Source organism: Danaus plexippus (assembly GCF_018135715.1).
Source record: "Danaus plexippus chromosome 18 unlocalized genomic scaffold, MEX_DaPlex mxdp_20, whole genome shotgun sequence".
Lineage (NCBI taxonomy): Eukaryota > Metazoa > Arthropoda > Insecta > Lepidoptera > Nymphalidae > Danaus > Danaus plexippus.
Genome location: NW_026869853.1, coordinates 3,482,942 through 3,507,623, shown reverse-complemented (window position 1 = coordinate 3,507,623; position 24,682 = coordinate 3,482,942). Strand labels below are relative to the sequence as shown.

The window sequence follows — 24,682 nt, the reverse complement described above, 5'->3', positions numbered from 1 at the left end:
CATTACCAGAAGAGGTTTCCAAGCGATAAAGTCACATCCTGTAATGTATTTCCGTTAAATAATTCTCTTGGGTCTGTATTTTGATGGTTTTAAATTAACTGCGACGATTTTATCAAAGTATAAGTTTAACATAATATTATGGGGATAATTAATGTAAATATCCCTTTTAATGGAACGGTTGTGGTGTGTATAACGAAATGCCAATGTGTGTAAGAGATGTAAAAAAAATATTATGAGTTGTCCTTTTACAATGCAAGTAATACTTTAGAATGTTTCATAATTTTGAAAAAAAAAAAAAACTACTGAGCGTATGTCAAATTGCGTTCGGAAACCAAATAAATTTATAAATAGAACAAATCGAAGCTCTAATACGTATGGTATATAATATATAAGATTAATTTTAATGTAGCTAAAACATTAATTAAAGAACATTTAACCTGGAACAAACTCCACACGTTAGAAACTAGATTTCTTTCAAATGTATTCTACATGAAGATACTAATTTTGTGCTCTCCTCCAACTTTCTCACTAAACTTTTTAAAATTATTAGTAGGAGTGAGGCAAGGATTTCAAATTATAATATAAGTTCCATTTTCATAATTTAAGTTATCCTGGTATGTCGGTTGTATTAAATCAATTGCTAATAATTTTTTTTAATGAATAAGGAACATATTTTATGTACATATTAATAGCTCACATATATAATATATAAAACCTCAAGTTTTATTCAGTTAACGTAAAATATAGATTTTGTACAAATATTAATTTTAAAGACTCTTCAAAACGTGCTTTTATGATAATGTCGCATTTTTCAGATATTTTAACGAAGCCCTCTTAAGAAAACGTGGAAAAGCTGATGTAACATAATTTTATATTATAATATTTTTTGTGATATTTTATCTAAGCTATGCATTATTTGAAATGGTCTCAAAAATGTTCAATATAAATTTCGTTGTAAGTATAGTTGAAAATTTTTACCATGTTGACGAGATAAGAAATTAAATCTGAGTAAAGATTTAACGCTCAAACAAAGAAAGAGTATGTTTAATTGTATCTCTGTCCCTTTCATCGTCTTTTATGTCTTCATGCTTGAGGGACGTGATTATAGAGGGTTGCTCTTGCCACCATAGCTCTCCAGGCCGCTCGATTCCGAACCCGGTGTATACTGTCCTGCATCTTCTACGCCGTGATTTCCTCAACTGCATCAGTTCATTTCATGGGCCCTCTACTCCTGTTTAAAATAAATTCTATTACTTAAATATTACTAAAGCAATAAAATCAAAGAACAAAGAAAGAAATTTACGTCTTCATTAATAACCTTACATAATATTATTTGATATTATTTAAAAATTTAATAATAATGAATGGAATAAGATTAAGAATAACGCTTTTTTATAAATTTATTTTTTCAAATACAGTTAAGTAAGATACTCCATTATTAATATCTAATTAAAAAGGGATAGTTACCATTGGAATTGTCTTATGAACATTTTATGTACAAGCTTTTTCCTTTCCTTTTGTTTATTATAATAAGAAAATAACAAAGAAACATAAAAATAAACAGAATGTTAATGTGAGCAATAAGAACAATAATTAAGGCGCAGTCTTTAGATGTTAGACATTTTACCAAATAATATTATTCCCTAGTATCATCAAATGTACATAGAACGTAGTCCGCATATTAAACTAGATTCTTAGATTCGCATTCATTTCTGTTTAGCTCAGTCAGTTACCTATTAAGTAATAATGAGTTGTTATTAGATTTTATAAGCCAGCGGATCTTGTTCTGATTTATAAACGGATGTAATTTTCACTCTGAACTGAAAATCAGTATGACATTATCAGCTTGTCCGATTGCACGATGTTTGTTTGTTTAATTTTAGTTACGTCATTTACATATCACAAAAAAAATTACAGTAACTTTCTTCAAATCCTATCTGATATAGCAATGAGACTTATTTGTTTTTTTTTTAGCCAATGATGTTCATTGGTCTAGAATAAAAAGCTGTATAAAAAGTGGATAAGATGGTTTTATTAAATAACTTCCTTAAAAGTATCTCGTGTTTTGTAATTTAATTATTATTATGACACTTCTTTTGTGAGAAATCTAAGTATTTTTTATTCATTATATATGAAAATGTCACTATAATTGATCACAAAGTAACTATAAAAATCTTTTAGAAGTTTTTCCAGTTGTCTTATCATTTTTTTTATGTCGAGTGGGTAAGGAGGTAGTTACCGTCGCCCATAAAGATCTGCAACATGAGTCATGTTGCGGATGTGTTGCCGACCGTGATTGTGGAAGAGAGAGGGGAAAGGGTGGGAAAAGGTAAAGGGCACTCGGCTTTCTCACTCATCGGACGAAACGTAGCCATTTAAGATTACTTCTGTGAGAGGGTGGTACTTCCCCGGGTGAGCCAGCCCATGTTCGAGCTGTAGTATATTCACCACAGCAAGGCTCTACCACCTAAAAATAATAATCATCAACCAATTATTGTGTATCTAAATAGTTATTATTAATGAAAGTTCATGCTTTTCTTTTGTTTTATGAATGATATAGAAAATGACTGAAGCCAGTGTTTACAGCTTAAAAATACAAGTTAATACTTAAATTTTTTCATTACAAAATTAGCGTTTACATTAATTTATTATAAACTTAGTATCAGGGACGAATTTTATCGACTGGCAATATAAAAGTTAATATTATTAGTTATTAATGAGAATAGACAACATTTTTATTACAAAATGTATATTTGTACTGGATTACGAAATTAAATTTTATCGTTGGCAATAATCTCCACGCATCAATGTCGTTTATGATTCTTCACTAGAATATTTACCTTAATAGATATTAGAAATGAGTTCCTCTTATGTTTGCTTAAATAATTCAATCAGTAATTTTAATAATCGTTAATATAAACTTAAAAATTTCTTTTGTAATGGCGGTTTTAATGTTTAAGTTTTATTCGTTTATTAATATCCACTAAATTTCTTTATAATCGGATACCACTCGCTGAAGTTGAAATATACTATTTGGATTGTGACTCGAGTTAATTGTCAGTTCGATTTATAGTTTTCGCTACGAGGGGTTTTGTCTACTGGTCCATATGTCAAATTGTCTAGATAGTGCTAAAGTATTGCCACTGCGGATGTTTGATAATTGTTTTTGGATTTAAATATTGTAACTCAAAAATATGTGTTAAATATACATCTGTAAGTGTTGACAATTTCAATATATTCAGTAATAGAAGTAATTGTTAATGTTAATTTTGTCGATGAAAATGATTAGGTGGCAGTTCAGTTAGAAAAACGTATAAAATTCTTTAAAAATATATATGTTTTCTTATACTTATATTCTGTTGCCTCTATTATTTTTTTACTACATATAGTTTACGTTTTTGAATTTTATGTGACGATTATATATTTTCAATACGTATTTCTGAACGATATATAATCTAAATATTTGACTATTTTTTGAATCTGTTACTTTTAAGTCTTTTTTTTTGTGTTATTTAAAATTTGTTGTGCGAAAAGTTGAGCTTGAATAACCTTTAGGTATGTATATTTTTGGATAAATATAATTTAATTAAAAGTAATATTTTTTTCTAATATATACCCGTAAGAAAGAGGTAGTAAATTATATTATATTGTAATGATTTAAGTAGATGTAAATACATAGATGTAACTTACATAGACGTAAGTATTCAAGATTACATAGATATAAGAAAAAAAATTGTAAAATAAGCAAGTCTTGTTACTCCTAATATATCCTGTACAAGTAACAAGCCTATCACTGAAAATATGTCTATAAATTATTCGTCCTATAATATACAATTGGGTAAAACCATAAATAATTTTGACATATTAATTACTTAAGAGGAAGTGACTAATTAGTACCATGGCCATGATTCCTTGAACCCTTCTCACATTTGACTTAAGACTGCTTTGTTATGTCAGACTCCATTATGAATGGTTCTATATAAATAAGCCAAAACTGAATGCCATTTGAGTTAACAAAGACTGTGAATTACCACATTCTGACAGATCCTTAAACGCCAGAAAATTACGTATAAATATTTTTTATATTGTCTAAAATACATGGTATACTGTAAAATTGTTATTAACTCAATATTTTGCTGTCTCTATTAAAAAGGTCAAATTTCGATGTTATGTTATGAATGAGTCTCACTCAAAATGTACTATATTGTATTTTTTCAAGAATAAACCGCTCATTTTTAACTTAATCATGAGCATGGCTCTTTGCCAACTGAGCTTCAGGTTTATAATGTTGTGACTTGACAAGAAGACGTAATGCATTACAAAATTTAAAGAATTATTTCTTCGTTTCAGGATATTTAAATAAAGGTAATTTTTATTAGGAGATTTATTATTTATATTTACTTATATTTATTAGGGGAGACGAAACCTCTAAGCATTCAATGGATTCACCGTGCGGGTGCCGGGTCCATTGCGTTGCAGGGAGAGAAGCTTCAACAGTGCCTGGGACTTGCGTCCTAGGTGTAGATTTAAGGGGCCCTTATCTAACGCGCGTTAAACGCTCACCTCCACCGTCCAAGCTCCTCTTTCTACCTAACCAAATTTGAAAAGAACCTGCTAGGGCTGCCTTCGAAGTACGTTCCAAGAATGAATTGATATTAGTTCTGGACAGGCCAAGTCTTTTAGTAGGTGGTAGAGAAATTTTGCCGTTATTCCTCCAGCTCCCACTTCTACCGACTATAAATTCACGACGAACCTATTTCGAGTGAGGTCGTTTGTGACCTGTAATATTTAGCATGCTCTTTGGGGATGTTGGTTTCCCTAGGAACCGTAAGCTCTATTATCACAACGCATTTTACAATTCACGAATACATAAATATGTCTGGTCTGGAGGTCGACGCACAAATATCCTCTGGGATTTTGTATTGTTTCTCATACGTATCCCATCATTATAGTTCAATCCGAGGCCGCTTTAAGGGTAGTGTAAGGCTTGACGTTTGATTTTTGCTGCCATATTATAGCTTACGATGCTCTCATTGATGTAAGTTCCTAATGTGTATCATATTAAATTATGATTTGAGAGCCTAAAAAAAAATCAGGTACTTATAAAATATTGGTTTGTATGTACACGTAACGTGTTTATTTTGTTTGTTTTGGTAATTAAATTGAATCTGTGGGATTTTAATTAGATATTTCTGATCAGTATTGTTTTCGACTAAACGATATTTCATGTATGGTATAAAAATATGACGATTAGAGGCAGAAGGTTACTATTCTACGGAAGAAATTTGTTATTTTTAATGAAAGAGAAATCACTAGCCTAATTTCGGCTCACCTTAAATTTTTTCCGCTTTTATTTAAATATAATACAAAGGAATTATGACGGACCTATAAAATTCCAATTTTATCAAATCTTTCAAATATTTTTGGATAAAGCGTCCCGTAAATATTTATGGCACGTACCACGTAACAAGCATCCATTAAACTAGAATGTTTACTATTTTTCTCTGAAATGTCGAAAAAGGCCAACATTTTTGTTCCCCGAATACCCTTTGAAGTTTTTTTTTTATATGTACAAAGATAGATATTTGAGGCAAATCTATAGAAAAAATTTTTGCCACATGAAAAATTAAACTGAATATAACTTTTATGTAAGTATATTATTGAAATCCGTAACCTGTCTAGAGACGAGACGTGGTGTTTAAAAAGAGGAATAAAGTCTGTAAAGGAATTATAAATCCATCTTTCTCTGCAACCCTACGTTAATTTTCATGAAAAATTAGATAACTTATCACAAGTACAATTAAATTAACAGTTGTAATAAGCTCTTTAAAAACTTTTCAAAACGGCATCGTGTTTAAGTTGAGTCATATTTTACTTTATTAATTGTATAGGGTGGCAACCGGAGGTTCCAGGAAAACTCCGAAACTTACTTACATTATTATAATAAACTTACTTATATTATAATAAAAATTACATATTTAAACTTATAAACCATAACTGAGACAACATGATCGCCCCGATGTTAGGTTAGCAATCCCATTCCATAGCTTGTGTGGTATCAGGAATCTTCTGGTTCGCACGGCTTGGTGTTGGTTCCGCGGAGTCAGTGACGCCACTCTTTATATGATATTTTATCCATACAACGATGTTACCCCGGCGATGTTAATTTATTTTATAATATGTAGCGCGTACGTAACATATTTGAGTGTGATATAAAAACACTTTGTTAGTATGATAACAACAGTTTTATCGCTATATTAAATCATGAATATTCGAAATATTACATAATCAATGTTTAATGTTTGCAAGGAGACAATATTACATTAACATGACTTTGTTGAGAGCATTAGCTTTTACTATGTTACTAATAGAAACCTAAGCAAATAATTCTGAGGATACATTGTGTTATGGTACGTCCGATAAAGGCCTGGGCAATAACTTAATGAATTTCTTAAGTCGCTCATATCTTCCTTCTATAAATTGAATATTCACCGGTGTTTTAAATAATTTAAAATTAAATATAAAAGGAATGTCCGAAGTTTAGACTAGAATCAAAACTTTTACTATTAATTTTAATATAGATATTATTTTACTTTTAATTTACGTGTTCACTGTTAAATATGTGTAAATTCATATGTAAATATTTGATACATTCTATTAAAGCTCAAAGCTAAACCTCAAGCAGGGTGAAGTGTCTGGCGCTATAAACTAATCCGTGCAAGCTAAACTACAACACTACACTTAACGCGTAACTTAACTAATGTATGCTGATTTCTCATAAAAATCGATGTTTCCTACAACTTTAAAACTGTTCTATTAGAAAAAAAAAACATAAAGAAATAAAAGTGTTAATTTAATTGTAATCTATCCAGTATTTTTATTGTGATGTGATCATAACAGCGGAAACCTTTAGTTTTATTTTTAAGAATGTAGTTTTCATAAGGTATTATTGTTATTAAAATCTATAAAAAAAAAAATCTACTTCAGCAGCAGACGTTTGTAATTCTTGTTGATGATGTTTACAAAAAAAAAAAATACTCTTGATCTCAGTTAATCTTGTAACGTAACAGTTATTCTTAATAGTTAAGAAAATAATAATATATCATTTATTAGTTATTAATGGATTGAAAACGGGGAACCGTTATTTTTTACGTTATTTGTTGCCCCTTGTATAATAATTATAGGTCCTAGCGGTTATGTTTGTCACTTTTAAGTATTTGAGCAGAATGAAAGACGAGGTAAACAAATTTCCATATAAATCGATTTGTCGAGATTCAATTGTTCGAGCTAACTTGTTCCTAACGCGCACGATATAAATATACTACGACGGATTCGACGATACGCAGACCAATAAAAAAATGTTATTAACAATGTACATAGTTCTATTTCTTGAACAGTAAGGCGAATAGAACAATATGGAACAAAAACAGATAGAAAAAACAAATTACTCAGAGATGTCAATTATTTTAAATACATACATACAAAATGTTAAATACTCATTTCTATTTGACATCTGAAATACTTTATCTCGGACTAGTTATATTTTTTAATTTTTCTTTACATATTTTTTTTAATCGAAAATTATTTTATTTATGATCTTAATAACTGAGTTTTTCACCTTGTGAAGGACTGCTCCCATTGATTCTAACTCTCTTTAAAATGCTTATTTCAATTTAATATTTATTTACTTTATTTTAATTTCAAATAGTAAAATAGCAATCTTTGCATTTTGATCTTAAATAGTTTTACTAGACTTTTTTTAATGTCTTGTTAAGTTCATACCATCAATATATTTATACATATGCTTATTCTTTTCTAGATCGTAAACTTTAAATAATATATAGCAATTTACCCACTGCTTTAATTCAAACTATTCAAATTGAATAAATTTATTGAAAGGGATATCCAGAGATTATTTTTTTCGTACAAGTACATCGTGTGCGTCAGTCACTGTCTAGTAAGTCGCGTCTTCACCCATCTCACCAAGCACATATGACAGGAGATGACTAGTTTTATCACAGGACTAAATTTGATATGGTTATAAACACATATCTTAGAGAACGCGGGACCAAGATAAATAATGTTAGGTCTGTTATTATCTACAGAATATATGATATATATAATCACGGTTGCTGAAAAGTAACCGAAACGCCGGGAGTATGTAGCTTTTTACAAAAATAAAGCACGCGTAGTATATCCGAAAAATATTTGTTTCATTTAAATGAATAAAACTCGCGAAAGTTTTAGATCTCATCAGATATATATTTTTAAACACTCAACATTCAAAATACTAAAAATATAAAGTAAACCGAATATAAGTTATTTACTTTAAAGTAAAAGCAATAGATATGAAAACAAAAGTGCTATATATAATTTGTATTTTGTTCGTAAAGACTTAATGCACCCAAACTCATCGATTGATAAACACTTTGTTTTTTAATAATGGTAATCATGCATAAGAATAAGAAGAGTAGACAATTTTAATCTTAAGATCGAACTAAAAAGTGCTGCCATCTAGTTGAACTTAACCACACACATAACAAAAAAACTTTACTTATTCAAGTTTGTACTGTATTTATATTAATTTCCTAATGGCATGCTTTTCGTCTATGTAGCAAAGACGAGATTGCGGAGTATCAAGTAAATAAATATAGTATTTTGTTATTCCTTCAGAACGATAAATTTTTCTTTTTTCTATCAGAGTGGGCTATTAACAATCCATTTTTAGTTCCTTGTTACTTTAGGATAAACAACGCTGATTGCTAAATGATGATAACTCAATGTACGCGATCTTCGGGTATATATTCAAATTAATACTATAACCTTGATACTAAATAATTCCAACCAATTTGTCTTATTCGAACGGACGTCAAATTTCAATTTATTTCCAAAAAATAGAATGAAAATGTAAAACGGAACTAAAAAACTTTCAAACAATAGAATAATTTGAATTCGATAAGTGGTTTATCATAAATTACTGTAACATTTGTAACGTCGCTTCTGTTTTGTGCTAAGTTTATTCCTGTATAAAATGTTTACAGGCAAATATATTTTTTATGCTGTATATAAAAATTATTAAGTATCGTCCTTATATATTCATTCTATCATATCAGTATAGGACTACAGGTTAAGTCGATCTAAATCCTTTAGAGATGGCAGTTTCTTAATAATATACAAAAGAATAGCAAAAATAAAACACAAAAAGGGGGCAATTGACAAAAAAATAGGTAATTTTTATAAAAGAATAAAACTAATAATTTTCGGATTACTAAGCGTATTTTATTTTTTTTAAAACTACATACTCCCGACGTTTCGGTTGCTTTTCCGAATCCGAAAAATATTATTTTCATTTAAATGAATATTCGCGAATAAGAAAAAAAAGAAGTTCAACAGTTGATAACTTGGGAACGAGTAAGTTTGGGATGTGGGGTTTCCTAGTTCAGTCGGGCAGGAATGATGGAAACTACTATCTCGCTCACTCTGATGTAAACAAGAAACAAATTTATTTTACAAACATTATTATTTGTTAATATGGATTTATGAATATTTGTTGGTCAATGAAGGTGATATTAAAGAAAAGATTTTTAATTTTATATTACAGTTGTATTATTTTTTATACCCAAAATTCTTCAAAAAAATCAAAATATCCTGCAATTTTTACCTGGTTTTGAATTCTTCCACAGACCTCAACAGGTTTAAGGGACGCAGTTTGGTGAAAGAAACGGTCCGTGTGAAAAAACGCTTAAAAGAATTTGGGCAGCGGGGAATTAATTTGTTGAATACATGTAGCAGTTAAGGTTATTTTAATCCGAAGACTTCAAGAAACAGTTAAAACTTAATCCAATAAAAAATTTAAAATAATTTGAATTTTACATGAGTATCATTTTTTTTAAATTAAATAGCGTGCGAGCCGCAACCACTCACAGGTTCCAGGAAATAAGGAAATATTTAGCCCTATATTATAATAACATATATAATATTTCGAAAATTTATATGGAACACTATGTGACTCTGTTATCAGGATAGGGAAATCATGATATTTCTTGTGTGAAATCAAGAATCTTCTGGTTCACACCTGGAGTGAGATGTCTTAGTCTTTATATAGTATTTAATAAAAAAAAATATATAAAGGCTTATGTATTAGAAAGTTGTTAATTGTCGCTGATTGATAACATTCTAATGATTTTAATTCTTGCACTTGCAATAGACTTCCGTTGTGATGATTTTACTACATAAAATGGAAAAAATATAGTAGTAATAATTTTATATTTAATGTTCTTTTTGCTTATAACAATAATTTTCAACATTTCGTAATGTATAAAGTAGATAATTAGAGAGAAGTTACTAGTAAGGTTATCTAGTTATAGGTTATATATATATATATATAGTTATAGGTTATATATATATATATATATATATATGTGTATATATATACATAAGGAACTACTATATGGATAGTTTTATCTCTAAAAACTATTTAATACAGTTAATCAGACTCGATACATACATATGATTCTCGATAAACATAAAATGGGTTTAGATTGCGAATGTTAAATGATAGATTGTGAACAAATTTACCTGTCATAGTGTAAAATATATTGCAAACAGATCTGAACTATTTATATTAAAATGCAGTCGGAGCAGGTGGTCGCATGTCGGTAATAAACAGTCATCCTCTTCCGTCTGAACAACTTTATACGAAATAAAATTCCAAGTACAGAGCCAGTCCTTCACAATTGACTTTATTCTATTTTAATAATGAAATATAGCAGTCTTAAACGTTACATGATAATATATTCTGTTTAATTTTATGCTTTAAATCATTGCCTATTTTAATTATGGGTAATTATTGTAAACTTTATCGAAAATAATAAAATTTTAATAAGTATTAGTTCTCCAAACATGTATAAAAATGTTCATCGTTCGTTTTACATCTGAGGTCAACATGATGATTTGTAATAAAATATAAAAATATTATTATGTGAGTTTTAGCATGACCAAGCAGAGTTAATCAAAGTTAGAACGCCCATGAAATTATAGTATTAGTGTCCATACGACAAATATCAACTTGACACATGAATTGCGATTATAATATATTAGTTAAGTGGATTCCTCATTATGACGTGAAACGTGAAATTAATAGATCTGTCTGCGAATTAGATCGTAATAACATTACGCTCTTGTGACGTTCATATTTAAATCAAACCAACAAATTGATCAAAGCAAGGAAATTTATATTAGTCTAGAAATCAATTCGTCGTAATATTAATATTTGGACGAAATTGGTATCCCTTTTTTAGGGATTGATATAATTTCAAAGTATATTTTTGTGACATTGTAATAATAACAGTAATGATAGGTAACAGTAAGAAACTTCATTTGTGAATTTTCCAACCGTTGCAAATATTATTTAAAGTTATAAGAAGGTATTTAAATGAAACTAATATTTTTCGGATAAACTACGCGTGATTTATTTTTAGCAACCGTGATCCTGGGCTGACGAGATGTATGTGAACCCGTGATCACGGTTGCTGAAAAGTAACCGAAACGTCGGGAGTATGTAGTTTTTAACAAAAATAAATCACGCGTAGTTTATCCGAAAAATATTAGTTTCATTTAAATGAATAAAACTCGCGAAAATCTTAGATCTCATTATAAGAAGGTAGTTTAAAAACTAATGCCATTTGATACATTGAAGTTATGGCAACGATCAGTCAATTGTTAAGGATTGGTCTGTGAAGACCTCATGAGGTGTCTGGTCTCTAGTGAGTTGTGAATATTGTGTATCTTGTGTTTCGAGGGGGACACGGTATTTGTAAGTACTATTTTATGTCTATTTCTATGCGTGATCTGGCTATTAGTAATATCAATTGCTAGCTATCAATTAATGCAATGTGATAAAGAACAATGACCTTGTAATTGAAATATAAAAAAAATATAAGGACAGAACCGTATTATGATATACCCGAAAGTCATTTTGATTAAAATAAATTACTAAAGTTATTTAAGCATTGACTTACTTTTTGTAGCAGAAGTGGACCAAGCAATTTTTTATCAAATAATATATAGGAATAGATTAAATTATAAAAATAAACATTACTGTTGTTTACACACATAAAGGATACGTTAATCTGTCAAAAATTCTCTATGTATATTTTATCAATAACATTTCTATTAAACAATTGAACTAGTTACTACGTTTGGTGGCAGCGAAGGATGCAAGATAATTCAGTTTTACTTATAAAACTATATTCAATTCACAATTAAGATTTATATCTAACTACTTGATAGAGAGGTGTCTTTAAATAATGAGATCTAAGATTTTCGCGAGTTTTATTCATTTAAATGAAACTAGTATTTTTCGGATAAACTACGCCTGATTTATTTTTGTAAAAAACTACATACTCCCGACGTTTCGGTTACTTTTCAGCAACCGTGATCACGGGCAGACGTCTTGTCTCATCACGCGTAGTTTATCCGAAAAATACTAGTTTCATTTAAATGAGGTGTCTTTAAGTCAACGATTGACTCCGGACTGAATATGTGTTGGAACCCAATTCCCAATCCCACCGATGGCTCAAAGTCAGCATTTGATACTTAACACCATTGTTGTACTAAATTATTCCCAGGTTATGCTTGCGTAACATACTCATAATCAATGAGTTATAGTCGATTATCAACAGTTCGGTTAAAAATAGAACCTAAACAGTTCATTAACAAAATTTTGTGCATAAAGGATAAAAAAACAAAAAATTACTGAATTAAACCTATACTTGTAATAGTATAAGAATATAACTATGAACTTGTTGCTGAGAATTTAATTAATATCTTATAATCCATGATTATCATTGTTTCGAATGAAGACGAAAATATTATCCGATTTTGTTAATTATTTTTGACAATCAAACAAGTAAACTTTTTACACCATCTGCATTTACTTAATATAAAATGTGTCTGATAATGTCTTGATTACTGTTTGATACACACACACACACACACATATATATATATATATACATAGTGGTGTTGTTATACGGTTTCCTCAGTTACGTCCAAAATATTCTTTATATTAATACAAATAAAACAAGCACATTAATTTAGAATACAAAACTCACTCAAACTGTATACATTTGCTTTTAGTTGATTGATATAAACTTTGTTAAAAGTCAATATTGTTTTATCTCTTCATATTAATAATAATTTGGAATTAAAGTTAATTTATAAAACAGACTCTTACTATAAAATTTTATATCTATATAGTAAATAGACGTCAAGGCATTTTCGGAAACCTGCTCTATGTTTAGAATAAATAGCAAAATTTTAGGAATTAATGTAAGCAAAATGTTTTTTCGAAGGTAGGAATAGCTTAATATTTTAACTAAGTATTTTAGAATGAACGAATAAAAATTCCTTAATATACTCAGGCGAACTATTTCTAAACATAAACTCCTTTGTGTATTACTGTTTCAGTACCAAGCAAATCTATATACTCTTATATAGAATATATTTATTTAATTATTGCAATTTTATAACATTTAATAATATGAGAGACTAGTTATAATTCAGATGAAGGTAACATTTGGTTGTTTATGCACCGGAAGGTAAGAGGCATTTTTACCTATATTTATACACGTGGAATTTCAAACACACCAAAATGAAATGTCAATATGTCGTCTCATATTTAGAGTGGAACTTTAATATGTTGGGGAGAAGCGGTGGCATCTTTAAACTTGAGTATAACCGAACTACTCAGAAAGTTTACGAACTGGTTAGATAAAGACGAACAGCGTTCACTATCGGAAAATTTATTTGTTGATTTCAAAATAGAACATACTCTCATAATGTAACTCTTACTGATAGGTACCAAAAAGTCTGGTTATATAAAAATATTTTAAGGATCTTGTACATTATTTAAAAAATAAATAAAGTCATAATAACATATCAATATTGTTCTTCAGTTGACATCTGGTACAAGCAAATACAACGTTTATTGCAGCTATAAAATCAGCAAACACAAAAGGCTTTATCAAATATTAATGAGATGTATAATAGAAATGTTCAAAATATAAACCCTGTTCTTTAAACAACAAAGATATGAGGCAATGCCATTTTTAAAATTAATATGAAATGTACTTGCACCCGTTATTATTATTAAATCACATTCAGGGCCTGGAAATGTATGAAATAATTTGTATAAAGATTATAATTAACCACTACGCATTTGTGTACATTAATAATTAAAATATTGAATTATTAAATTTCCACCGAAAGTCCCAATATTTGAATGTTACGGTTTATGAGGATTGGGTGATAAATCGTAAATACAATAATGTATATCATTACTCTTGGATGTAAATAAAATGTATATACTCGTGTATAAAACATAATGTCTCATAAAATAAACATGAAAAGTAAAGTGTAAAAGTAAGTGGAAATTGATATCTTAGTTGCCTATTGATAACCTGCTCGTCTTGATGAATTTTAATTCTATATTTTCTTATTTAAATTTATGTTAAATCTACTAAAACTTTTTGTCTCGGTTACAATTGAGTAATAATATTGTGCATAAAAGTGTAAAAGTACTCAATATATTGTAATAATATTTCCTTAAATATCAATGTTATTCCTACTTTGTGTATTAAAACAGAAAACGTCGTGTTTCAAGAGTTCGCAGTTGTTTGCCAATTCTCATAAATAATGTGAAATTGTTTCGTTTCATTCATTTAAAACTTCAGCTAATTGTTACGGATGAAAATTAAAAACAAAACACGCCATTAGGAACAAATTTACCCGTTTCAAAAAGTTTCCCACGGACGACATTGTTCATTACTCTACTTTGAAATCATTAATTGTCTTTTCTGGTTTCATATAATTAACTAAGAATAATAACAATTAAATATAGCTAATAAAATATACAATTATTGAATTAAAAAACTAATATATGGAATTAATAATAAAAAAAATATATAAAAAAGTGGTGGCCCAGAGGTTAAAGGCCCGCCTCTCGTGCATGAGGGTGTTGTTTCAAAACCTGGCAAGTACCAAAGTGGTTTTTCCGAGTAATTTCTAAGTGTATTTAGATACCACTGACAGACTGGTAAGGGCAACAAAACATCGTGAGGAAACCTGGACTTCTTCAAATTGTAAGTTTGAAATCACCAATCTGGCTTGAGTCAGTGTGGTGATTAGTACTCTAAGCTTTTCCATGTGAGAAAAGGCCGTTGCTCAGCAGTAAGCGTCAATAGGTTGATGATGATGATGAATAATAATCATAAAAAAAACAATTGAATTTAAAGAAAATCGAATTATTCTATTAAATTTACCCTTCTCTATTACTTTAATTGTTGCAAATTAAATATTCAGTTATTGGATCTGTTAAGACAAATTATACTGTGATAAATATAATTAAAATATTTAATAAAACCTGTGCTCACATTTCTTATGTTACTTGCTCACAAATCTTATGTATTGAGATTTGTGTATAAAAGTTGATTTTAATATTAGAATATGTTGGGAAAGCTATTTTAATAGGTACATAATAATTAACTGATGTGATTGTATTGGTAACAGGAATGTGTGTCATGTACAGGAGAGGTCATTATCCATTTTAATTTTAGAATAATAACTACACAAATTTATTATTAACAAGTTGAAAATGTATGGGCGTGATGCACTATCAACTCGCTAACTCGACGTTTTGTATCTAGAACCTTTTTCTTGGAAGAGGATCATAACATTTTATGTCGGCTTAGGTACCACCTATCAGTCAAAGTCATATAACTGACAGATTCATCAGGTTTCAGTATGTTGGCTGATGAAGACGATTTATGAGTCTGAATATTTTCATTGTTTCGGGTGCTTATCTTTGAAGAGTAGTGATATCCGAAAATGGGTGCTTCGCTGGCCTAATTAGTTAACGAGCCACTTACGATCCGTTGGCCCTGCACACTCCAGGTCAAGCCGTCCCTGGCACAGCAAATTCTGGTTTTCTATAATTTCTACACATTGTTCGACTTCATTCACATATTTTTCTTTCCCTATATAATATATGTGTCGAGAGAATTTTGAAATGGTGTAAGTTCTCATTTAAAATGACAAACTAATGCGCTATTTAAATGAAGGTAGGAACATACATCAATGTACTTTAAAGTCTAAGTGTCGTAACTTAGAAACTTGCCAGTTATTTTCAAGTTAAAGCATACTTTAGAAGTTATTAAACCAGCATAATTTATATTACTTTTAACTTTTCTATAATAAGTTTAAACAGGTGTGACATAATGTTTTTGGTTTAAGGGTCAGAGTTCGTTTCAGTTCGTCTGTAGAAGTAAATAAAAAAAACAATAATTTTGCCATGTTTAATTACATATAGAATTTTAAAATATTTATAAGTTACAACGACACTCTATAATGTGTACTTATAGTAAGCAAATTATTTATTGCAATCATAATTAAGGTATAAAATTAAACAACATATTATCTTTAGTCGGCTATTTTTAAAACGTGCATTACAAGATTATTGCGAATATTTAGCTCAAACATTATAACATTCAGTTTGCAGTTGCTTCTTCCTTGTGTATGTGTTTTTAAACTAATTAATTCAAAAGTACAGTTTTTATTTTACTTTATTATAAGCAACAACATTTTTATTATCAACGATATCTCTCGAGACAATTTCATACTTCTTTTCGCCTTTATGACAATGGGTTATATACGAATAGTTTGTATCAAGATAAGTTAAATAATAAATCATAAATCAATTTATTTGAAATGAAATTTAAACAAATGAATTTTATGAATAATGTAATTTTTATTGTGCACAGATGTTTTGTATAGCGATAAGTAAATGAATGCATTATATGCTATATCTATTTCATAATTCTTTGAGAATACTTGTCATACTATCAAGTACTTACGCTTTAACACTTTTCTTTTAGCATAGAGTAAACTAAAGTAAACACTAATAATTCTTGTTATTAAGAAAATTGTTACAATATCTAGTGTATCTTTTAGGGAATAAATTCAGTTAAGTTAAATTTCGTTCATGTGTATTTAAACACTAGCTTTACTTCATGGTAACACTGCATCATAACGAGATCTAAGATTTTCGCGAGTTGTATTCATTTAAATGAAACTAATATGTCGTGTCGGCGTGTCGGTTACTTGTCAGCAACCGTGATCACGGGTTTACATACATCTCGTCAGCCGTCAGTCGGGAGTATGTAGTTTTTTACAAAAATTAATCACGCGTAGTTTATCCGAAAAATATTAGTTTCATTTAAACACTGCATCATACCACACTTATTATGTTCCTTATGATTGACATCCAGCCTTCAAAGTCACATGGCCTTAATCATTTTTAATCTTGGTGCCCTTTATTCTATAAGTTTTGTTAGTAGCAAGCGAACAAAAGGCAAATTAATGTATCTTATAGCAAAAAGAGACCCCTAGTTTTCCTGCCATGTCAATGACACTCGTCCCATTTTCAGTAAAACCTCTAATCCTTAACGCGTCCAATTATGAAAGTGTAATAAACTTAACAAATAAAAGGTTTGGTTATGAAAAAACGTATGTTTGTCTGTAAAATATAGATGTAAAGTCTTGTTGTTATATTTCAATTTACATAATAAATCTAGTTTTACGTTGAAAATGAGGTTCAACTACTTTTAATGTTACAGAGTATAAAATAATTAATGATATTACAAACTTTTCAATTTGTTAGCAATATATTTTAATATTGTTGTTTAAGTTATATTATGTGTTGGTATTTACTATATATTATATTTAATACTAAGCAAGACATCGATTGTAAGGTGCTGTTTAAATGAATACTTACGCCAAAAATTTATGATCGTTTTAGTATGGCATTTATTTTAAAGAAACATAGATAATATATACAAGGGAATCTGGAATTTGTTTATTTTAATATTTATTTATTTGTATTGTAAAACATTCTTAAGAAAGTGAATTATATAAGGTGGCAACCGGAGGTTCCGGGAAAACTAAGAAACTTACTTATATGTATATTATAATAAAAAATTACATATTAAAACTTATAACCTATACCTAAGACTACATAATTGCCCCGATGTTAGGATAGCAATACCATTCCATAGCTTGTGTGGTATCAGGAATCTTCTGGTTCACACGGCTTGGTGTCCGTTCCGCGGAGTCAGCGGCGTCACTCGTTATATGATATTTTATCCATACAACGATGTTACCTCGGCGATGTTCATTTATTTTATAATATGTAGCACATACGTAACAATTGTAAAAACACTTGTGTTGAACCAAAAAAATATAATAATAATAATAATAATAAAATAAGGTTTCTTATCCATGTCCAGGCCAACCAAGTGCGCAGATCTGCGCATTTCAGGCCTGGATGATTCTGTCACGCAAGAAGAGGTCACCGCTGCCGTCTCCAAGCTGGGAGGATGCCCGCCGGATCAAATAAAAACGGGCATGATACGCCGGGGTGTATCCGGTCTCGGGACAATTCTTGTCAGCTGTCCCGTAGCGGCGGCCAAAAAGATAAAAGAAAAACGGCTTCTAGTTGGATGGGTCTCGGCGCAGGTCGTGCTCCTAGCTCCAAAGCCATACCGGTGTTATCGCTGTTTAGAAGAAGGACATGCAGGGGCACGCTGTACCGCTGGGGTAGACCGCAGCCAAATGTGCTTCCGCTGCGGTCAGCCCGGTCATAAAGCTGGCACTTGCACTGCCACGCCGCACTGTGTCATCTGTGCGGCATCTGGCAAGCCAGCCGACCACCAGACTGGGTCAAAGGCCTGTGCCCGGCCCAAGAAGAACAATACTAGGAGTCAACCGGCTCATCCACCGGCTAGTATCACGGATAGGACCAAGAAGGCAACCAGCTCCTCCCAACCGGTTCACCCGCCGGTTGCGGCAGTACATTCGCCGAGAGTCAGGGAGGAGACAACCGCCATGGACACACAATAATGGCCCTACGTCATCTCCTCCAAGCCAACATAAACCACTGTGCCAGGGCTCAGGATCTCTTGCTCCAGAGTATGGCGCAGTGGTCGATCGATGTGGCAGTTGTCGCTGAACCTTATATTGTGCCACCTAGGGATGACTGGGTGTGCGATACGAACTGTTCGGTGGCGCTGATTATGAGGTCTGCCGCCAACACCTCTCCTTTCGAGGCGGTCACCCGAGGACGGGGTTATGTCGCGGCAATGTGGGAAAAAGTTATGGTTGTGGGGGTGTACTTTGCCCCCAGCCATTCTCTCGCCGACATGGAGGATATCATCCTGGAGTTGGGCACGGTAATCAATCGCAGCCGTCCTTGTCCCGTGATTGTCCTAGGGGACTTCAATGCCAAATCTACGGCTTGGGGTTCCCCAGCTACGAATGCGCGGGGTGAGTTAGTGGAAGAGTGGGCAGTCGAGCAGGGCCTGCTTCTCTTGAACCGAGGCTCCGTGCAGACGTGCGTGCGACAGCGGGGTGGGTCTATAGTGGATCTTTCATTCGCTAGCCCCGATCTTGCGCGCACTGTCCACGACTGGCGCGTCCTAGAGGAGGTAGAGACGCTGTCCGATCATCGATATATTCGATTTAGCGTCTCCACCCAGACCTCGGTTGGGCCGGTTCAAGCGGCTCCGGTGGGCATTGGAGATGGTCCGCGTTGGGCGTTGAAGCGGCTGGACAGGGAGGCTCTTCTCGAGGCTTCTATCGTGAAGGCTTGGCTGGACTATCCAGACAGGCCAACCAACATCAACGAGGAGGCGGAGTGGTTTCGGGAGAGCATGTCGCATATCTGCGACGCTGGTATGCCCCGAGTTCGGCCTTTACCATCCAGGCGTCAAGTGTACTGGTGGTCGCAGTCGATTGCACAGTTGCGCATCGCTTGTACGCAGGTAAGACGTCGGTACGCGAGGTTCCGAAGAAGAAGACGCCGTGGTCCCTTTACAGCGACGGCAGAACAGGAAGAGGCGGAACTATACAACCGCTATAGAGAGGCGAAGAAAGCCCTTCAGCTAGCCATTGTCCAGGCAAAGACCCAGGCCAACAAAGTGCTGTTGGAGACTCTGGATCGAGAGCCGTGGGGACGCCCCTACCTCATGGTACGGGGCAAGTTGCGTCGATGGGCTCCCCCATTGTCCCGAAGTCTCCAACCACAGCTTCTGGAGGAGGTGATTTCTGCGTTGTTTCCGTCGAGACCAGAACACACACCACCGGTTATGGTTTCACCTCACAATCTGCCCGACGCGGAAGATGGTATTGAGCATGACGTGCCCGAAGTGACCCGGGTAGAGTTGAGAGTGGCGGTGTCCCGCATCAGGAACACCGCCCCAGGACCCGACGGCATTTCAGGCCGTGCTTGGGTCCTAGTCATGAAGGCTCTCGGGCCCCGTCTAGCGAGGCTCTTAACCGCATGTTTGGAGCGGGGCCAGTTTCCCAGCCGGTGGAAGACAGGAAAGCTGGTCCTACTTAAAAAGGAGGGGCGCCCCGCAGACTCACCATCTGCGTATAGGCCAATCGTGTTGCTGGATGAAGTGTGTAAGATCTTTGAGCGAATCATCGCCAGTCGCCTCGTCCAGCACATGACAAGGGTGGGACCGGATTTGGCGGACAACCAATATGGTTTTCGCCAGGGGCGCTCCACAGTGGATGCGATCATGCGCGTGAAGACCCTCACGGAGGAGGCAGTCGCTCGAGGTGAGGTGGTCATGGCGGTGTCACTCGACATCGCCAATGCTTTTAACACTTTGCCCTGGAACACCATACGAGAGGCACTGCGGTACCATGCGGTGCCGCGTTACCTACAACGCATTGTCGAGGCATATTTGTCAGAACGATCTGTGGTGTACCCGGGTCGAGAAGAATGGGGTCGGCGAGAGACGTCGTGCGGCGTTCCGCAGGGTTCGGTGTTGGGGCCGCTACTGTGGAATGTAGGGTACGACTGGGCTCTACGCGGTGCGCTTCTTCACGGTGTCGGCGTCATTTGTTACGCCGACGATACGCTAGTTACAGCGCGTGGAAAGTCGTACCGTCAAGCGGCCATACGTGCAACTGCTGGTGTCGCGCATGTCGTGGGAAGAATACGGCGGCTGGGCTTAGAGGTGGCATTGCACAAGTCTGAGGCCATCTGTTTCCATGGGCCAAGGATGAAGCCGCCTTCGAGGTCCAGCATCACAGTAGGCGGAGTCTCCATCGCTGTCGAGTCGACAATGAAGTACCTTGGACTAATCCTCGATAGTCGGTGGAACTTCGGGCCGCACTTTACACGGCTTGCCCCTAGGTTGTTGGTCACCGCTTCTGTACTCTCGCGCTTGCTGCCCAACCTGGGGGGGCCCGAATGCTCATGCCGGAGACTCTACATGGGGGTCTTACGGTCGATGGCTCTATACGCTGCGCCCGTGTGGGCAGAGGCCCTGACGGCCCGCAACGTCGCTGCGCTGCGAAGGCCGCAGCGCGTGATGGCTATTAGGGTCATAAGAGGGTACCGTACAACCTCCTTTGAGGCAGCGAGCCTCCTAGCCGGTGTGGTATCTATCTAGATATACACATGTTTAGTGCCATCATAATATAAAACCCACACCAGTAACGTTAATAAAGTAGTCTTATATCAACATTCGGGCGTTTCATTTCCCTCGTCCTTATATGGCGACCCTGCCAGCGCATTATGCGCATCGGTAACGCGAGATCCTTTAATTTAAATTACCGACACGTGTACATTCAAACTCGCCAAAGTTCAAAAGTTAATAATGGTCACTGTAGTTTAAAATATGTGTAATTCGAAAGTAGAAAAGGAGGACATTTTTATAAACCAAAATTCTGCAGCTGCCGAAAATAATGCATATATAAAAGAATTGAAATTCCATGCGTCCACCACAAACATTCTTTTACTTATAATATTACTGTTGATGAGTCTGTTTATCATCTACGTTGTATGGAGAGTATACCGAAAAATGCATCATCGCTGGGTCCAGCAGGGTATATATCAATATGTACTTCGTGGATCGATCAGACGTCAACGGGCTACCCTACACGGTTCTCCAGCTGTTGCTGAACAAGAAACATAAATTGAAGTGATTTTAGATTGGAGCCGCGTCTAAAAATTGTTAATATTCAAGAAAGAAAAGCTTGTGATTTGTCCAAACAGTGCGCGAGTAACGTGACTCCGGAATGCAGAACATGCCTATATAAGGGATGCAACGTAGAGACGGACTTTGATAGTTTTATATAATTATAATAATACATATTATGTAGCGATATATTTGTAATAACTAGATAATTAGTGTTAAGGTATTCATATTATTTTTGTATAACTTCAAAATACGTAATTAGTAATAATGAATTTTAGTAATATGTATAATTTTTATATTTTGATATGGCAGATGATTTAAAAATATTGTGCCAAGAGTTAAAATTTATTAAAGAATACTTAAGGAAAATTGGTCCTGAGCGTAGAAAGGGTAACATTTACATTGTTAAGTTAAGCGAAGCAAATAGTTTGTATAGCCGTAGGTATACAGCTTTCTGTTCTGGTCAATACCAGATGACCAGAATGCCAATGGGTCTTAAAACCAGTCCCAGCTCTTTCTCTAGAATGATGAATATGGCTATGGCAGGCTTAACATTTGAAAAATGTTTTATTTACCTTGATGACATCATAATTTTTGGTAGAAATTTAGCAGATCACAATAAAAATTTAACGGAAGTATTTGAACGATTAAAACAAGTTAATTTAAAGCTAAACCCCGATAAGTGTACATTTTTAAAAAAGGAATTACTGTATTTGGGTCATGTTGTATCTGGAGATGGTGTTTTACCGGATCCTGATAAAATCAAAGTCTTACAAAATTATCCTATTCCTACTAATACAGGCGAGGTAAAACGCTTTGTAGCATTCGCGAACTTTTATCGTAAATTTATTCGAAATTTTGCAGAGAAAGCTTTTTATTTAAATAAATTATGCCGTAAAAATGTACAATTTCATTGGAGTGACGAGTGTCAACATTCATTTAATTCATTAAAGCAAGATATGATGTCACCTCCGTTACTGCAATACCCAGATTTTTCTGAAAGTAACCAATTTGTAGTTCAAACGGATGCATCAGGTTACGCTATAGGAGCCGTACTGTCCAATAAAAATGGTAAACCTATAGCATATGCTAGCCGAACTTTAAATAGAGCGGAGAAAAACTACCCAACAATCGAAAAAGAATTATTAGCGATTGTATGGGCTGTTAAACACTTCCGGCCTTATTTATACGGACGTTCTTTCAAAATTTATACGGACCACAAACCTCTCATTTATCTTTTTAACATGAAAGATCCTTCGAGTAGGTTATTGAAATTTAGACTTGCTCTCGAAGAATACGATTATATAGTAGAGTATGTAAGAGGAAGTGAAAATTCCGCCGCAGATGCTTTATCTAGAATACGTATTACATCGAAAGACTTAAAAGATATGAGTGAGTGTAGTTTGAATGTGTTGACTAGAGCTCAGAAGAAAAGGATGGAAGAGGAGCATAGTATGTCAGGGATGAACAATGATTCTTTGTGTGATAGTGTGAATACTGACGATTGGCTTGATCACCCAAGAGTCGTAGAGATACACAACAAACCGAAGATATCGATAGAATTAAGATTTATCAACAAAAGTAATTTACAAAAATTACGAAAGGACAATGAAATCGCATGCGAATCTAGAACTTTTATATACGTTTTAAAGAAAATGACAATTTATATAAATCCAGCTATTCGATCACAATTATCGCGAGGCGAATTTGTGAGGGAGCTGTCTGATTTTTGTAAAAAAATAAATATTAACGAAGTATACTTCATGAAATGTAAAGAAAAAAATAAATTTATAGAGCAAGTAATAAATGAAATTAATAGTATTGAAAATTGGCCCGGTCCAAGAATTATTGTGTTAAATGAAATTGAAAGAATTGACAACAAAGACGACCAAAGAGTAATATTAAATGATTTTCATCTCCTCCCCACTAGTGGCCACGCGGGTATTAAGAGGATGTTGAATAACATTAAAAAATATTACTTTTGGCCAGGTATCGAACGAGATATAACAGCATTTGTGAGACGCTGTGACAAATGCCAGAAACAAAAGTATTCTATACCCGTTAGGGAGCCTATGACTGTAACTTCTACAGCTCAATCTCCCTTCGAAAAAATTTTCTTAGATATTGTAGGACCTTTAGATAGAGATAGTAATAATTATTCATATATATTAACACTCCAATGTGAGTTATCTAAATACGTAGAAGCATATCCGTTAGTTTCTAAGAGTTCAGTTGAAGTTGCACAGGCATTCGTAAATAACTTCATTCTTCGACATGGAATACCCAAGGAAATAGCCACAGATCGAGGTACCGAGTTTATGTCTACAGTAATGAAAGAGGTATGTAGTTTATTAAAAATTAAAAATTAAATTCCACAGCATACCATCATGAGAGCATCGGCGCTTTAGAAAATTCCCATAAGAGTTTAGGAGCATTTTTACGCATACAGACTGACAACCACTCCGAGTCTTGGAGTTCCTGGCTACCCTTTTGGTGTTTCTCGTATAATACTTCCGTTCACCGTGAAACAAAATATACCCCATTCGAGTTAGTTTATGGCAAAAAATGTACTTTACCTAGTAACTTAACAAAAACCGTAGAACCCCTCTATAATTACGATGATTATCCATTAG

General features: G+C 33.5%; 1 long non-coding RNA gene across 1 annotated transcript in view; it reads left to right on the top strand.

Moving 5' to 3' along the window:
• Positions 1-11,737: 11,737 nt before the first annotated feature.
• Positions 11,738-24,682, top strand: part of LOC133320326 (uncharacterized) — a 118,852-nt gene continuing 105,907 nt past the window's right edge. Inside the window, exon 1 of the long non-coding RNA XR_009753717.1 lies at positions 11,738-11,815. This is a non-coding gene — a long non-coding RNA (uncharacterized LOC133320326). The remainder of the gene's footprint in view (positions 11,816-24,682) is intronic.